The 14,544-nt window shown below is 42.8% G+C and overlaps 1 pseudogene; it reads left to right on the top strand.

Moving 5' to 3' along the window:
- Positions 1-11,597: 11,597 nt before the first annotated feature.
- On the top strand, positions 11,598-12,772 carry LOC107154020 (annotated as a pseudogene).
- The last annotated feature ends 1,772 nt before the right edge of the window (positions 12,773-14,544 follow it).

Raw genomic sequence — 14,544 nt, 5'->3', positions numbered from 1 at the left:
TGTTACATAAAATATTACAGACAGTAAACACATTTTGATTTTATTTTATGGTTATCATTATTATTTGTTTTATTTCGTGATTATTGCTGAAAACAAAAAATTTTTAATAGGAAGGAGGTGTTATAGAATAATCCACTTGGTGTGAAATACCCAGGGAACGCTAATTGGTTCAATGGTGAATAACCGAAGAGAGAGGCGCAGTTCCACCAGTACGCCACCGGGCGGCACTGTTCCACAGCTAAGCCGGCTAGGCTGCTTGCACGTTGCCCTCACCTTTGCCGCTATCTCCGCACAATTCCCCGAGGCTGGGGCTGCTCTGGGAGGACCCTCCCTGTCGCCACCGGCTCCCAGGGCCCACTTCTTCCCTGGTCCCTTTCCCATCCTGGGCTCTGAGCTGCTCCCGCCTCAGGCAGCTTCTCTGGGTGTCACCCCGCCCCCATGGAGTGCTGCTGCTGCCTGCTGTCCCCAGCTGCGGCCTTCTCACCCCTTGGAGGAGAAGCTCCAGGCCTATGCTCCTCCCCAGTGGCCCTGTCACTGTGCGTGATGCAACCATTCGAGGGGACACAGGGGCTGGGGCTGGTCACCAGGGAGCCAGCTGTGTTGGGTGGTGGCCTGTGCAGGACCAGGTGCCCTAGAGCTCCAGGTCGAGGTTCTGGAGGCTCAGCGGACACCAAGCTCTGGCTGTGACCTGTGCGGGGTCGCCCCTGGGGGCTGGTGCTATGGGTGGTCCCTGGGCTGGGCTGCTAGGGCTCAGGGGTGGATCTTGACTGCTGGGGGTCTGACTTCTGTGGCAACCCTGTTCTGGGTTCTGGGACGCCTGCTGGGCAGTTCTGGTTGCTGAGGGAGCTGGAGGCAGCCTGTGGGGTGGCATCTCCTGCAGGTCTGCGCCTGGCTCGCTGGAGTCGGGTTCTGCTTGCGGGCTGCCTTGGGGCAGAGTTAGCCCTGATGGTTGCTTCTGCCTCAGTTTCTGATTCCACTTTTGCTCCTGCGTGTGTGTGTATGTGTGTGTGTGTGTGTGTGTGTGTGTGTGTCCTGCTGTGTCATGTGCCCCATGGCCCTGGACCTTGCTCGGACAGGAAAAAGTGGGACCTCCTGTCCCCCAAGATTGACCCTAGGAATGGAATCATCTTCTGCACAGAAGGGCTGGGTGTTGTGGCTGAGGCCTTCCGTGAACTCAAGGCTGAGCCCAGGGGAGTAGCCCAGGAGGCTTCAGGCACAGGTCCTAGCAGGTGCAAGGACACCCCTTGAGACCAAGAGGTTCGTGGCCATCAGGACAGGGGCCAGCTTTGCAGGTGCCTGCTGGGAGAGCTCTGGGTGGAGGTGGGAATGGACCCACTGTCTTGGGGGCACAGGAGGAGGCCAGTGTAGCTGTCTCCAGGCAGGAGCAGTGGGCAGAGGTGGGGCAGATATGCAGGGCAGGTGAGATGGGAGAATCAGGCTTTTGCTGGGAGCCCAGCGGGGACTGCTGGGTGGACCTGCATGGGCTGAGAGCACACACCGGCCAGGACCTGCTTGGGGACTTGCTGTGAGGGCAGCTGTCATCAGCCATGTCACGGGCACACTCTGAAGCTTCAGGGGAGCCTTCTTGTGGAGAGAGGGCAGGGTCTGGAGGCCCCACAGAGCTTCCTGAGAGCCTGTGGCCTTCAGAGGAACAGGCTGGCTTTCCCAGTGTGTCCTGGTCAGAGTGGGAATTTGAGTTCATGGGGTGCTGACATCCACCTGGACCTCCGTCTCCGCTTTGGTTCTGAGACCACATGACGCTTTCACCAAGTGTTGTGCTCCCAGGGCTATGGTGTGCCCATGGGAGAGAGGTGACCTGGGGGTACAGGCCTAGAGGAATCAGCGTGGGCATGGTGGTGCCCACCAGGCCCTGGGGGCTGGAGGAGGCTCCTGTAGCTGAGGGGAACCCAGATGGGCTTTCTGTAGGAGGTAATGTCTAATCTGAGTGCTGAGGATGCAGGAGAGGAGGCGAGGAAGATGTCCAGGCTGAAGGGACAGAGGTGCGGGTGGACATCCTTTGGAAACTGGAAGGGGTTTCAAGGAGCTGGAAGGGTGTGTTTCAGGCAGGAGCCCCAGGCCACCAGAGGGCTCATGGGGAGGTTGGTGCAGGGGGGCAGGCTTTGCCAGGGGGCACCGAGCACCCCACCCTTCATGCATGTGGTCCCATGACCCCAGGTGGGACATGATACTTCGCTGTGTGAATCAAGAATAGTTTCTGATTATCTTCTGTATTTAAGTAGCATCTGTGGTGATATTTCCATTTTCATTATGGATTTTTATAATTTGAGTTATTTCCCTCTCTTTTGGTTAGCTTGGCTAAGGGTTTGTCAATTTTATTTCTTTTGTGAAAAAACCAACTGAAAAAAATGATGATGATAATGATGATGGTGATGATTAGTAGTAGGGGATTGAACCCAGGGGCACTTGACCACTGAGCTACATCCCCAGTCCTTTTAAAATTTATGTTAAGACAGGGTCTTGCTAAGTTACTTAATGCCTCACTAAATTGCTGAAGCTGGCTTTGAACTCGCGATCCTCCTGCCTCCTGAGTTGCTGGGATTACAGGCGTGTGCCACTGCCCCTGGCTTGATAAAAAGAGATTCTTCATGAAAAATTAAGGGACCATTTTCACTGAGATTGTCAAAATAATCAATGAGAATATATGGTCACTGTCTATGCCCAACGTCCTTTCCATTTCTTCTTGAGCTCTGTGCTGAGTGTGAGAGCGAGGGTTGTTAAGCCTTGCCTCTGTTTGTGTTGCTTACCAAGTTGCCAGTGGGAGTTCAAAAGTTCTTTGCTTTCCTTCTCCCCAGTGTGAGGTAGGATGGGATGGCGGCTCTATCAGCAGGAGTTTGCACAGACAAGGTGGAGGCACATCCTAGGTGGCCACTGCAGAGTCTGGGGATGGAGCTCTGACAGGGGGTTAGGTCCAATCAGGACTCAGGGGCTTTGTTGGCTGGTGACTGCTCTGAGAGATTAGGTCACCCCTAGGGCCTGGCAATTGCCGATCTCTGCTGGAGTCTGGATCTCACAGGATTCTACTGGTAGGGATGCCCAACCCTTATCCCCCTCTGCTGCCCATGAACACAGCCTTCCCAGGCTTCCTAGGGTTATTCCTTGAGTGTATTTACACCCACCTCATGAAACTCCAGACCCACCTTCAGCAGGTCCTGTGAGCTGCCCGACTCACAGTGGGAAGTGAGCCAGGCTCCCCTTGGCTTTTCTGACTTGAATCCCCCTGGGTAAAATATTCTCTGTGCCTGTTTCAGTCTTATTCTGTTAGGTACCAACCAGGTCATGGGCAGGTGCTTGCCAGGACATGTAGCTGTCTTTGCTCAGATCTCCTGGCTCCTGCAGCAGCTGGGAAAGATGGTGAGGGTGCTTTTCATGCACCAGTGCACAGTGCAGCCTCTGCATCAGCTAAGGTCAGGCTGATTTCTGGTCTCAGGATTTTCTGGACTTAATCTATCTGTATTTCTTTGTGTCTTCCCTCCCTCTGCACTAAATGAGCACCGTGGTTGCTGCTGCCACAATCAGCTTGGTTCCAGTGTAGTGTTTTTTCTTTGTTTAATGGACCTAAATTTCTGAGTCTCTAAGACACCCCGGATGGTCCAATATTGAGTTTTAGTGAAATCTCTCTTCCTCCCACCTCACAGAGGAGCAGTATTCCTGCTGCTTGAATCCTCTATCATGGAGCGACAAGGAACACAGACTTCTTCAGTCTCCGTGGGTGTTCCTTCTTTAAATGGTAAAATTCACCATCTGGTCTTGGTTTTTCTTTTGGGAAGGTTTCTGATTGCTAATTAAGCCTCTGTCTATTTAGTTTTATTTATTTATTTATTAAAAAATATTTATTCACAATACCTTTATTTCACTCATTTATTTTTTACGTGGTGCTGAGGATCGAACCCAGGGTCCCACACATGCGAGACGAGTGCTCTACTGCTGAGCCACAACCGCAGCCCCCACCTCTGTCTATTTAGACTTTCTAGGTCCTCATGATTCAATTATTAGGTTTCTAGGAATTTGTCCATCTCACCTGACTTATCCAATTTGTTATCTAATTTGTAGTACAATTTTTGATTCATAAGTCTTGCATAAAATTGGATAGTTAGGTAAAATTGGAAGTAATTTTCCCTTTCATTTCTGATTTCATTTCTCTTTTATTAATCTAGCTAAAGATTTGTCATATTTTTTTAATTATTACAAGGAACCAGCTCTTGGTTTCATTGATTTTTCTCTGTCTTAATCTATATCATGTTCTTCTTTCTGATAGTTTTTAGTTTAGTCTTTTATTTTTCTAGTTCTTTAACTTGTGAAGCTTGTTTGTTGATTGAGACCATTCTTCTTTTTCAAGCTAAGCATTTGCAGCTATAACTTTTCTCAGTACCATTGCTTTTGCTGTACTTAATAAATTTTGAGATATGGAGTTTTTGTTTTCATTTATCTCAAGATATTTTCTAGTTTCCCCTCAGATTTCTTCTTTGCCCCATTGGTTAAGAGTGAATTGCTTGATGTCATCATATTTGTGAAATTTTCTGTTTTCCTTCTTGTATTGGTTCCTATTTCCATTCCATTATAATTTAAAAAGATATTTTATAGAATCTCAAGGTTTTTAAATTATTAAGTTCTGCAGACTGGGGTTGTAGCTCAGTGGTAGAGCGCTTGCCTAGCATGTGTGAGGCACTGGGTTTGATTCTCAGCACCTCATATAAATAAAAAAAAAATAAAGGTACATTGAGAACTAAAAAAATATTTAATAAAAAAGAACTTCATCATTGTGCTTACTCAAAGATAAATTTTTTAAAAATATTAAGTTCATGTTTTGTGTTTTGAATTGTTTATTCTAGAGAAGAATGCACTTGAGAAGAATGTGTATTCTATTGTTTTCTGGAATGTTCCATGAATGTCTGTTGGTTCTGAAGTGTCATTCAAAAGTCCCCTATTTCCTTATTAATTTTCTCACTAGTTGATTTATAAATATTGAAAAGTGGGGTATTAAAGTCTTCTACTATTCTAGACCTGTCTATTTTTCACTTCAATTCTGTCAATGTTTGTTTCAGGTATTTAGAAAGTCTGATGCTTGGTGTACATGTTTATAAGAGTATATCTTCTTGGAGAATTGACCTCTTAATCACTATATATTGTCTGTCTTTGTCACTTTTAAGTTTTTGACTTAAAGTCTAATTTGTCTGATATTAGTGTAGTTTTTGGTTACTGTTTGCTTAGAACATTTGTTTCTTACTTTTACTTTCAATCTGTGCATGTCCTTAGATCTTAAGTGAGTTTCTTGTAGACAACATATTGTTGGGTCCTGATTTTCTTTTCTTTTCTTTTTTTTTTCCTTCCTGATTTTCTTTAAATAATCACTTATCTATGTCTTTGGATTAAGGAGCTTAATCCATTTATATTTAAAGTAATTACTGATAGAAACGCGAATTTGACATATTTGTTTCCTGTATACTTTGTAGACTTACTTCCACCCCAAGGGCCTCACACACGCCAGGCAAGGGCTTTACCACTGAGCTGTACCCCTAACTCCATGTAGTTTTTTTTGTTTGTTTCTTATTCCTCCATTACTGCTTTTGTTTGTGTCCAATTGATTTTTGTAGTGACATATTTCATTTCTTTCTCATTTACTTTTTTGTATAATCTATATTTACTTTCTGCTTGTCATGGGGATTACATATAATATAAAAGTTATGAAAAATCTGTCTTAAATTGATAACAGCTTAACTTCATTTGAATACAAAAAGTATAATCCTTTCCTCTCCCACTTTGTTATTGATGTCATATATTACATCTTAATATATTATATACCCAATATACATTGTATAAGTAATAATTTATGATATTTTGTGTATTTCTTTTAAATATTTCAGAAAATAAATATGGAGCACAATCAAAATTATAATGCTATTTTATATTGTCCATATCTATGTCTATACTGGAGAACTTTATATTTTTCTGTGGCTTCTATTTACTGTCTAGCATTGTTTTGTTGTTGTTGTTGGTGGTACTGGGGATTGAACTCAGGGGCACTCAACCACTGGGCCACATCCCCAGCCCTATTTTGTATTTTATTTAGAGACAGGGTTTCACTGAGTTGCTTAGCACCTCACTATTGCTGAGGCTGGCTTTGAACTCACAATCCTCCTGGCTCAGCCTCCTGAGCTGCTGGGATTACAAGCATATGCCACCATGCCCAGCACTGTCTAGTATTTTTTCATTTCAACTTGAAGGACTCTCTCTAGCATTTCCCATAGGTGAGGTTTAGTGGTAACAAATTCTCTTCCCTTTTGTTTTTTCTGTGAATGTTCTCTTCCTCATACTTGGGGAAGAGATATAATAAAAACTAAATACTAAGAGATAAATAAAAACTAAATACTTTCCAAATATGAGGAAAGATATAGATATACAAATCCAAAAATCTCAATGAAATCCAAGCATATTAAGCCCAAAGAGATTCCCAGTGAGACACATTATACCCCCACTGTCAAAAGACAAATAGAGAAATCTGGAAAGCAGTACAAGGGATATAACTCATTCTACCCAAGAGATCCTCGATAAGACTAGTAACAGAGCTTTCAGCAGAAAACTCACAGGCCAGAAGGAAGCAGGATGATATATTTAAAGTTCTGACAGGAAAAAAAAAAAGACAACTGAGAATTCTACATCTTTTAGTTCTTTGAAAATATTTAGGACAGTTATTTAAATCTAATATGTGTGTTTAATCAGATGGTTTGTGGAGATCTGTAGTTTCTTTGAATAGACCATGTTTTCTTGTTTCTTTGTATGTCTTGCACTGAAGTTTGTGCATTTGAAAAAATAGCCACCTCTCCCAGCCTTTTCAGACTGGTGTGGAAGACCTCCACTAATTGCTGGGCCCCTGAGTTTTGTAATCAACCCTTGTTAGGGGATTAAGTCTTCTTAGATATTTTCTGGACATGTGTTCTGTGGACTTGTGTCTGTGCTTTTTAAAAAATTTCCCCACATTCATGGCTGCTGTTGAATGTCTTAATTTCCCCCAGGATCCCACTCTGGACTTTCTCATGGCCTTGAGTGTCCTACTTATTCATCCCCCATAATCTCTTGGCCTCGGCACCCCTGGATCCCCAGGTCCCCAAGGTTTTTCACGCTCCAGGGTGCTCTCCACTGCCTTCTGTGGCTTCCAACAGTCTGAGATCCAAACTGCCACCAGTCCTGCTCTGTACGCTGAGGCAGGGGACACAGCACAGTCTCCAGGGTAGCTCCCCAGCAGATAAGAACATAGCAAACAAATTGTACCTTGTCCCTTCTGTCCCAAGGGTGAGAACTAGGAACTGGGCTACTCTTCCTGACATGCCATGTTGGGACAAGGGGGAGTGAAACCACCTCTGATTCTGGATGTGGCATTTTCTTGGTTGAGCATTTTCTTTGTTGCTACACATGTTTGATTGGTTTCCAGAGCTCCTATGCAGTCATTTTGGTCACTTGTCACTTTCAGTTTCTATGGAAGAAGAAGGGTCTGGAGCTTCCTAGGTGGCCAACTTGCTGAGGTCTCTCCAGACTGGTTTTTAGGTATGACACCGGAGCATGATCCATTAAAGAAAAAAAAAATCAGTTAGTTGGACTTTCTTAAAATTAAAAACCTCTGCTTTGAGAAAGACATTGTTAAGAAAACCAAAAGACAAGCCACAGATTGGAAGAAAATATTTACAAAACATGTATCTGATAAGGGAGTGGTAACCTCATGTATCAAGAACTCTGCATACTCAACCAGAAAACAAACAATCCAATTAAAAACAGGCAAAAGATTTCCCTACATATCTCACCAAATAAGATGTTCATGTGGCAAGCAAGCACACGAAAGATGATTATCATTGTCTGTTACTAAAGAATTGCAAGTCAACACAACTTTGAGATATTACTAATACCTTTTAGAATAGCCCAAATCCATAAAATTCAAAACACAGATAGCTGTCAAGGATACATGATAGCTGAAATGCTTATTGCTGTGTGAATGGAAAATGATATCATCACTTGGGAAGACAGCTTGGCAGTTTGTTACCACACAATCCAGCCATTGTGCCTTTAAAGGTATTTATCCAAATAAAATGTATAGTCACACAAAACCCCAATATAAATATTTATTGCAGTTTTAATCATAATCACCCAAATCCTATACATTAGGCTTTTGTCAAAATGTATAGAACTTCACAACATAAAGAATGAATGGGGGGGGGACTGGGATATAGCTCAGTTGGTAGAGTGCTTGCCTCACATGGACAAGGACCTGGGTTCGATTCCCAGCTCTACAAAAAAAAAAAAAAAAATGAATCTAACTGTATGCAATATGTTAAGAAAGTCTCTTAGGATCCCAGGATAGAATACCAAAGGTGGCAAAACAATCTAACTGTATTGCAGGTACATGAAACAGCCTCACTGAAGGAGGAGGAGGAAAGTTGCCAACCTTAGGAACTTTAGAAATAAATATAGTCTGTAAGACCCAAGGCAAAAGAAACATAAGCATGGTATTCCTAGTCGATCAAGTTGTTTCCAATGAGGGTAGGCATTTGCAATTCTGATACTGTATACTAGAATTGAACAGCTGAGTAAATGGTTGGCAGACAGCGGAAGCCAGTTTTCTCAATGCTGGAGAGTCAGAGTTTATGCACAAGCAAGGACAGGAAGCTAGAATGAGCCATATGGCAATGAATTAGGGTTGGAGGCTTCGGTGTAAGCTCAAGTTTAGCTTTATATAGGTATAGACGGCTATATGTAGACATATATAGAAATCAATAGATACGTGTATAAACAGGGTTATGTAGAGAAATTCAGTAGCAATGATTCACCAGTAGAAATGATCATGCTTAGCATTCAGATCTCAGTCTCCAATACCATTTTCTTGTCTCCAAAGATTAGAGGTCTTTGAAGAAATCACTGATTCTAGGATTGGGAAGAAAACATAAAGGATGAATTTTTTGGTGCCAGAAAGGAAAATGGAGGAACGTTCAGAACATCTCCCTCCACCCAGATTCCACATTGATGGGGGGTGTGACCAAGAGACACAGAACCAACTCCCAGTGTTCCCAGTGGCCAAAGCTAGAATAATTTGAACAGTGAAATAGATGAAGTAATAATGCATTATAACCTATAGCATAAAATAAAAATATATGAGGTCATACTTGCATAAGTAAACAACTGAATAAATAAATGGAGGAGAAGACACAAAAATCCAATGCAGGCCTGGCATAGTGGTGCCCACCTGTAATCCCAGCAACTCAGGAGGCTGAGGCAGGAGGATCATGAATTCATAGTCAGCCTCAGCAACTCAGTGAGTCCCTGTCTACAAATAAAATACAAAAAAGAGCTGGGGATGTGGCTCATTGGTTAAAAGCACTCCTGGGTTCAATTCCTGGGAAGAAGAAGAAGAAGGAGAAGGAGAAGGGGAAGGGGAAGGGGAAGGGGAAGGGGAAGGGGAAGGGGAAGGGGAGGGGGAGGGGAGGGGGAGGAGGAAGAATGTATTTGGGCTGGGATTGTGGCTCAGTGGTTGAGCACTTGCCTCGCATGTGTGAGGCACTAGGTTCAGTCCTCAGCACCACATAAAATATAAATAAATAAAAATTTAAAAAGTAAACAGATTAAACTCATCTTTAAAAAAATGAAATCTCATGCAGAAGAATTCCAAATGATTATGGAGGTCCTCCACCATCAAGGAAGTGGCACATAACTTCTCCTTAAGCATGAGCTGCACATAGTGACTTCATTCCAAATTTTACAGCCTAGAAAGGTTAAGAAAAGAGCACCTTTACCATGGAGAATCCGGACAGACACCGCCTCAGCCAGGTGATGCAGGCCAACATGCACAGTGACAAGTCCTGCAGACAGTGGCAACTGTTCACAGGATATAGCGAAATGGCACTTGGCCCCTGGGGTCTTCCTCCAAGAACACACAACCCTGGCCTAGTCATGAGAAGCACACCAGACAGAGCCCTCCTGAGGGACATCCTACCAAGAGCCCGACCAGTTTCTTCACAATCATCAAGGTCATGAAACTCAAGGAAAGTCTGAGCGACTGTCACAGTCCAGAGGGACCATCGTACGTAATGACTAAACACAACATCTCACTGAGTGGTATTCTGGAACAGAGAAGGACAGTAGGACCATCTGTGGACTTCAGCTGAGAGTAACCATGTATCAGTATTAACTCTAACAAGCGCACCATGTAAGAGAAATAACAGGGGACACTGGGTGTGGGGCCTGTGGGAACCCTATACAATCTTCGCAGTTATTCTGTAAGTCTAAACTGGTTCTAAAAATATAAATGTACCAACAAATAGAGGCACCATTTACTTACTTGCAATGCGTTTGGCCTCATGCAATTGCTTTCTACCAGCCTTCTCTGAGATGGCAGGTCCTCTGTCTCATACTGGGAACTGAGATGAAGGGATAGTGATGTGACAAGAAGGCCCAGCCTGGGAAGCACAGAGCTGGGGTTGAAGTCCAGGCCAGGCCAGCGCCAGGCTGTCAGCGGGACCACTCGGGAAGCACCAGCGGTACACAATTGAGCATGTTTCTCGTGGCAGGAGGCAGAATACACACCATGAGGAAATTTGTCCTGTTCCATTAACTGTAGGCGAGGAGGGACCTGTTAGAGGGTTCGACCTCTGGGTAGGTCGTTTGACTTAGGACTTGACAAGTCTTAGGACTTGATCTTGACAGCGTGAGAATGCTGTCAAAGCAGGAGTGGAGGAGGAGACGTTACCATGGAGCTTGAAGAAATGGAAAAGATTATAAGTAGATCACCTAGGTGAAATGGACGGATCCCTAGAAACACACCACCGACTTAAGAACTAGGAAATCTAAATTGACCTATAACAGTCAAAGAATTTGAGTCAACAATCAAGAAACTTCCAACCAAGAAAAAGCCCTGATTGAAACAGCTTCTCTGGCAATTTTAGTAGATATTGGAAGAAAAATTAACACCAATCCTCAAACTTTTTCAAAAAAGTACAATATTCTATTAGCCTAGTGTTACCTTGAAACAAAAGTTAGAGATAGCACAAAGAAACCACAGACCAGTACCTTGTATGAATATAGGGGGGAAATCCCCAGCTATCAAACCAACCCAGTGGTATGTTAAAAGGATAACATACCATAACACTGTAAGCAAGGGGGATTTATCGTAGGAAAGCAACACTGAACATCAATCAGTGTAATACGGCCACCCTAAGAGATGCAAAGCATTTGACAAAATCCAACACCCTTTCCTGATAGAAACACTCAACCCAATGTGAATTGAAGGGAACTTCTTCTGTGATAAAGGACACCTGTTCAAATGCCGCAGTTAGCATCCGATCAAAGGAATAAGACTGAAAGCCTTTCCACGAACATCAGGCAAAAGACAATGATGTCAGCTTTTGTCACTTTTATTCAACATCAGATTGCAATTTCTAGCCAGAGAAACTAGTAAGAAAAAGGAATAAAACGAACGTAATCACCTCCAGCCACTGTCTCTGGGTGGGCTGAGGGAGGAGGGGGCCGAGACAGGGCGTGGGTGGCCTGGCTGGGACTGGGCTTGTGACTCTGGAGAGGTGATTCCCACCGGTGCTGCCATGCTTGGGACCTTTAATCCATCCAAACCTGCAAAATCTTGACATACACAGAACTGTCAGTTCTTCAGTGAACCAGAAGGAAATTTCTGGATGGTTATGGTTGTTCCAAATCCTACAACTGAAAAGCAAAAGTAAAACTGGAAAACCAGGAGCGGCTGCGGGATCAGGATTGCGGTCTATGCTGCAGCCATGCCACAGCTCGCAGAGGCCTTGGAACGGGACATTTCTGAAAGTGTGGATTATGGAGGTGTCCAGCTCCTCAAAGACAGATGAGAGGGATTCTTTTGTTGGTCTTTGCAAATGCCACATTTGTCGACATGTGTCCTAGTTGACATTTTTGGTGCAATCAGCTTCTTCCCATTGAATAAAATGAGTTACATGAAAATCCAGGCCTTTATTAACAGAATGGAGAAAAACCTCAATATGGTCAAATACACTGCATTTCTCCATAATGTCCAGCTATCTGGAGTGGACAGAACAAGACGACTCGGGAATTTTGTACAAACACCCACTACTTACTCTCTGTTTCCCACACATGTGGAACCTGAGTTGGCAGGAGGGAATTCTCCAGTCAGCAGAAATGCCAGGGAATCTTCAACCCCGTTTAAGACTTCTTACTGGACCCTTGAACCTTAATAATCTAGAAGCAAAATGTGGATCCCCCAAATTCTTGTAAATACAGACACGCTTATGAAGAGCTCCGTTTAATTGTTTATAAGGCCCTGTGTGGCTGTGTGCTTTATGATCTGTGTCTCCATAGAGCCAACACTGGATTTTTGTGGAATACTGGATAGCACTGTTGGGCCCCATCTGATGTTTGTGAGCAGTTTAACATCAACAAAAGAATACCTGGGTCTGGAAAAGGTGCACAGTTTATCTATTTCAACCACGTGAAGTTAGCAGAGAAAATCCACGAGGCAAATGCCTGGAGCATCACTTAAATTTCCTCATCCAGATTTTATGAAGATTCTAGGAAATACCTAGATTTTACCAGGGCAGAGAAGACAAAGGAATCATGAAAACTGTGAGGGATTATTGGGTTGCTGAGGAAAAGTCTGATCAGCAGAAGCTATGTGTTATTTTGAATTAAAAAAAAAAATGCTAACGTCATTGAAGTCAAGAAAGGCAAGAAACTTTGTACCATGCAGTTCCACAGCAGATTCTATTTGGAGTGACTGATAATGGCTCGTGGAAAACATCTTTTAAAAAACTCAGCAAACATTTTGTTTAGCATTGAAAGTTCTTGGTCACTTAATTGACTGGATTAATGACAATAGTAAAGCAATACTTGCTTTGAAGAACCAAATTTCTACTCAGTCTGATGGTCCCCTGAAATTTTTAGATTTTTTAAAAAACTTTTTTTAGTTGTAGATGGACACAATACCTTTATTTTTATTTATTTTTATGAGATGCTGAGTATTGAACCTAGTGCCTCACATATGCCAGGCGAACACTTTACCACTGAGTCACAATCCCAGCCTGAAGTTTTTAGATTTTAAATATTTATGTGGAAATTCTTAAAGGGAGCTGGCTACCTCTCTGTCATCCCATTATTCTGACATTACGTGAATATTTTACTGGAAAACAAGGCCAATAAATTGTATAAAAAAGGGAAAAATATATCCAGATTGGAAGAAAAAAGTAAAAGTATCTTTGTTCAAACTTGTAAGATAGAAATCAACTTACATTTTGGTGCTGTGGTGCATGCTTATAATCCCAGTAGTTTGGAAGGCTGAGGCAGGAAGATTGTGAGTTCAAAGCAAGCCTCACAATAGCGAGGCACTGAGCAACTCAGTGAGACCTGTCTCCAAATAAAATATAAAATAGGGCTGGGGATGTGGCTCAATGGGTGAGTGCCCCTGAGTTCAATCCCCAGTCACCCCCCCAAAAAGAAATCAATATACAAAAGTTGTTGTATCTGTGTACTAAAAAGGAATCATTCAAAAAGGAAACTAAGAAAACGATTACATTTACAATAGCATCAAAAGAATCACATACCTAGAAATAAATTTAACAAAATTTAAGACAGGTACACTGAAAGCTACAAAACACTATTGAAAGAGCCTATAGAAGGCTCAATAAATGGACAGACATCCTGTGTCCATAGATTAGAAGACTTATTATTGTTAAGATGTCAATATTTCCCCAATTAATCTATAGATTGGATATAATCCCTATCAGTATTCTAAATGCCATTTTCCCTTTTGTGGAAACAGACAAACTGATCCTAAAATTCATATGGAAAGTCAGGTCCCACAAATAATATTGAAAAGATGATCAAATTTGGAGGACTCACACTTGCTGCATTCAAAACCTACTGCAAAGCCACAGTTATCAAAACTGCCTGGTACCTGTATAATGATAGATATATAAATCAGTGGAATAGAGCTGACAACCTAGAAATAAACCCATACATCTATGGCCAACAGACTTCCAACAAAGGTGCCAAACCACTCATTGGGAATGAATGGCCTTTTCTATAAATGGTGCTAGAACAACAGGAAAGAATGGAGTTGGACCCCTACCTCACACCATATATACAAAGGTAATTCAAAATAGATCAAAGACTAAATATAAGAGCTAGAACTATACTTAGAAGGAAATGCACATGTGACTGTTCAAGACTGGATTAGCAATATTTTATTAGATATGATGCCAAGAAGCTGTGGTCCAAAAGTCTGTGCCCCCTAAAATTCATATTCCCAAGGTGAGAGTATAAGAGTTGGAGCTTTGGGGAGATTATTAGTTCATGAGGGCAAGGTCCTTGTCAATGGGAGTTGTGCCTTTGTAAAAGAGAGTTGAGCCCATATGTCCCTTCCCCCATGTGGAGGCTGGAAAACATCATCTTTGAGGCAGGGAGAGCCCTTACCAGAAACCTGATCTGCAGGAGCCTTGATCTTGGGTGTGCCAGCCTCAGAACAATGAGTGATAAATTTCTGTTGATGAC

This window comes from Marmota marmota, unplaced genomic scaffold (assembly GCF_001458135.2).
Source record: "Marmota marmota marmota unplaced genomic scaffold, marMar, whole genome shotgun sequence".
Taxonomy (NCBI): domain Eukaryota; kingdom Metazoa; phylum Chordata; class Mammalia; order Rodentia; family Sciuridae; genus Marmota; species Marmota marmota.
Note: the sequence above shows the minus strand (reverse complement) of the source record. Positions and strands in the feature narration are given on the sequence as shown.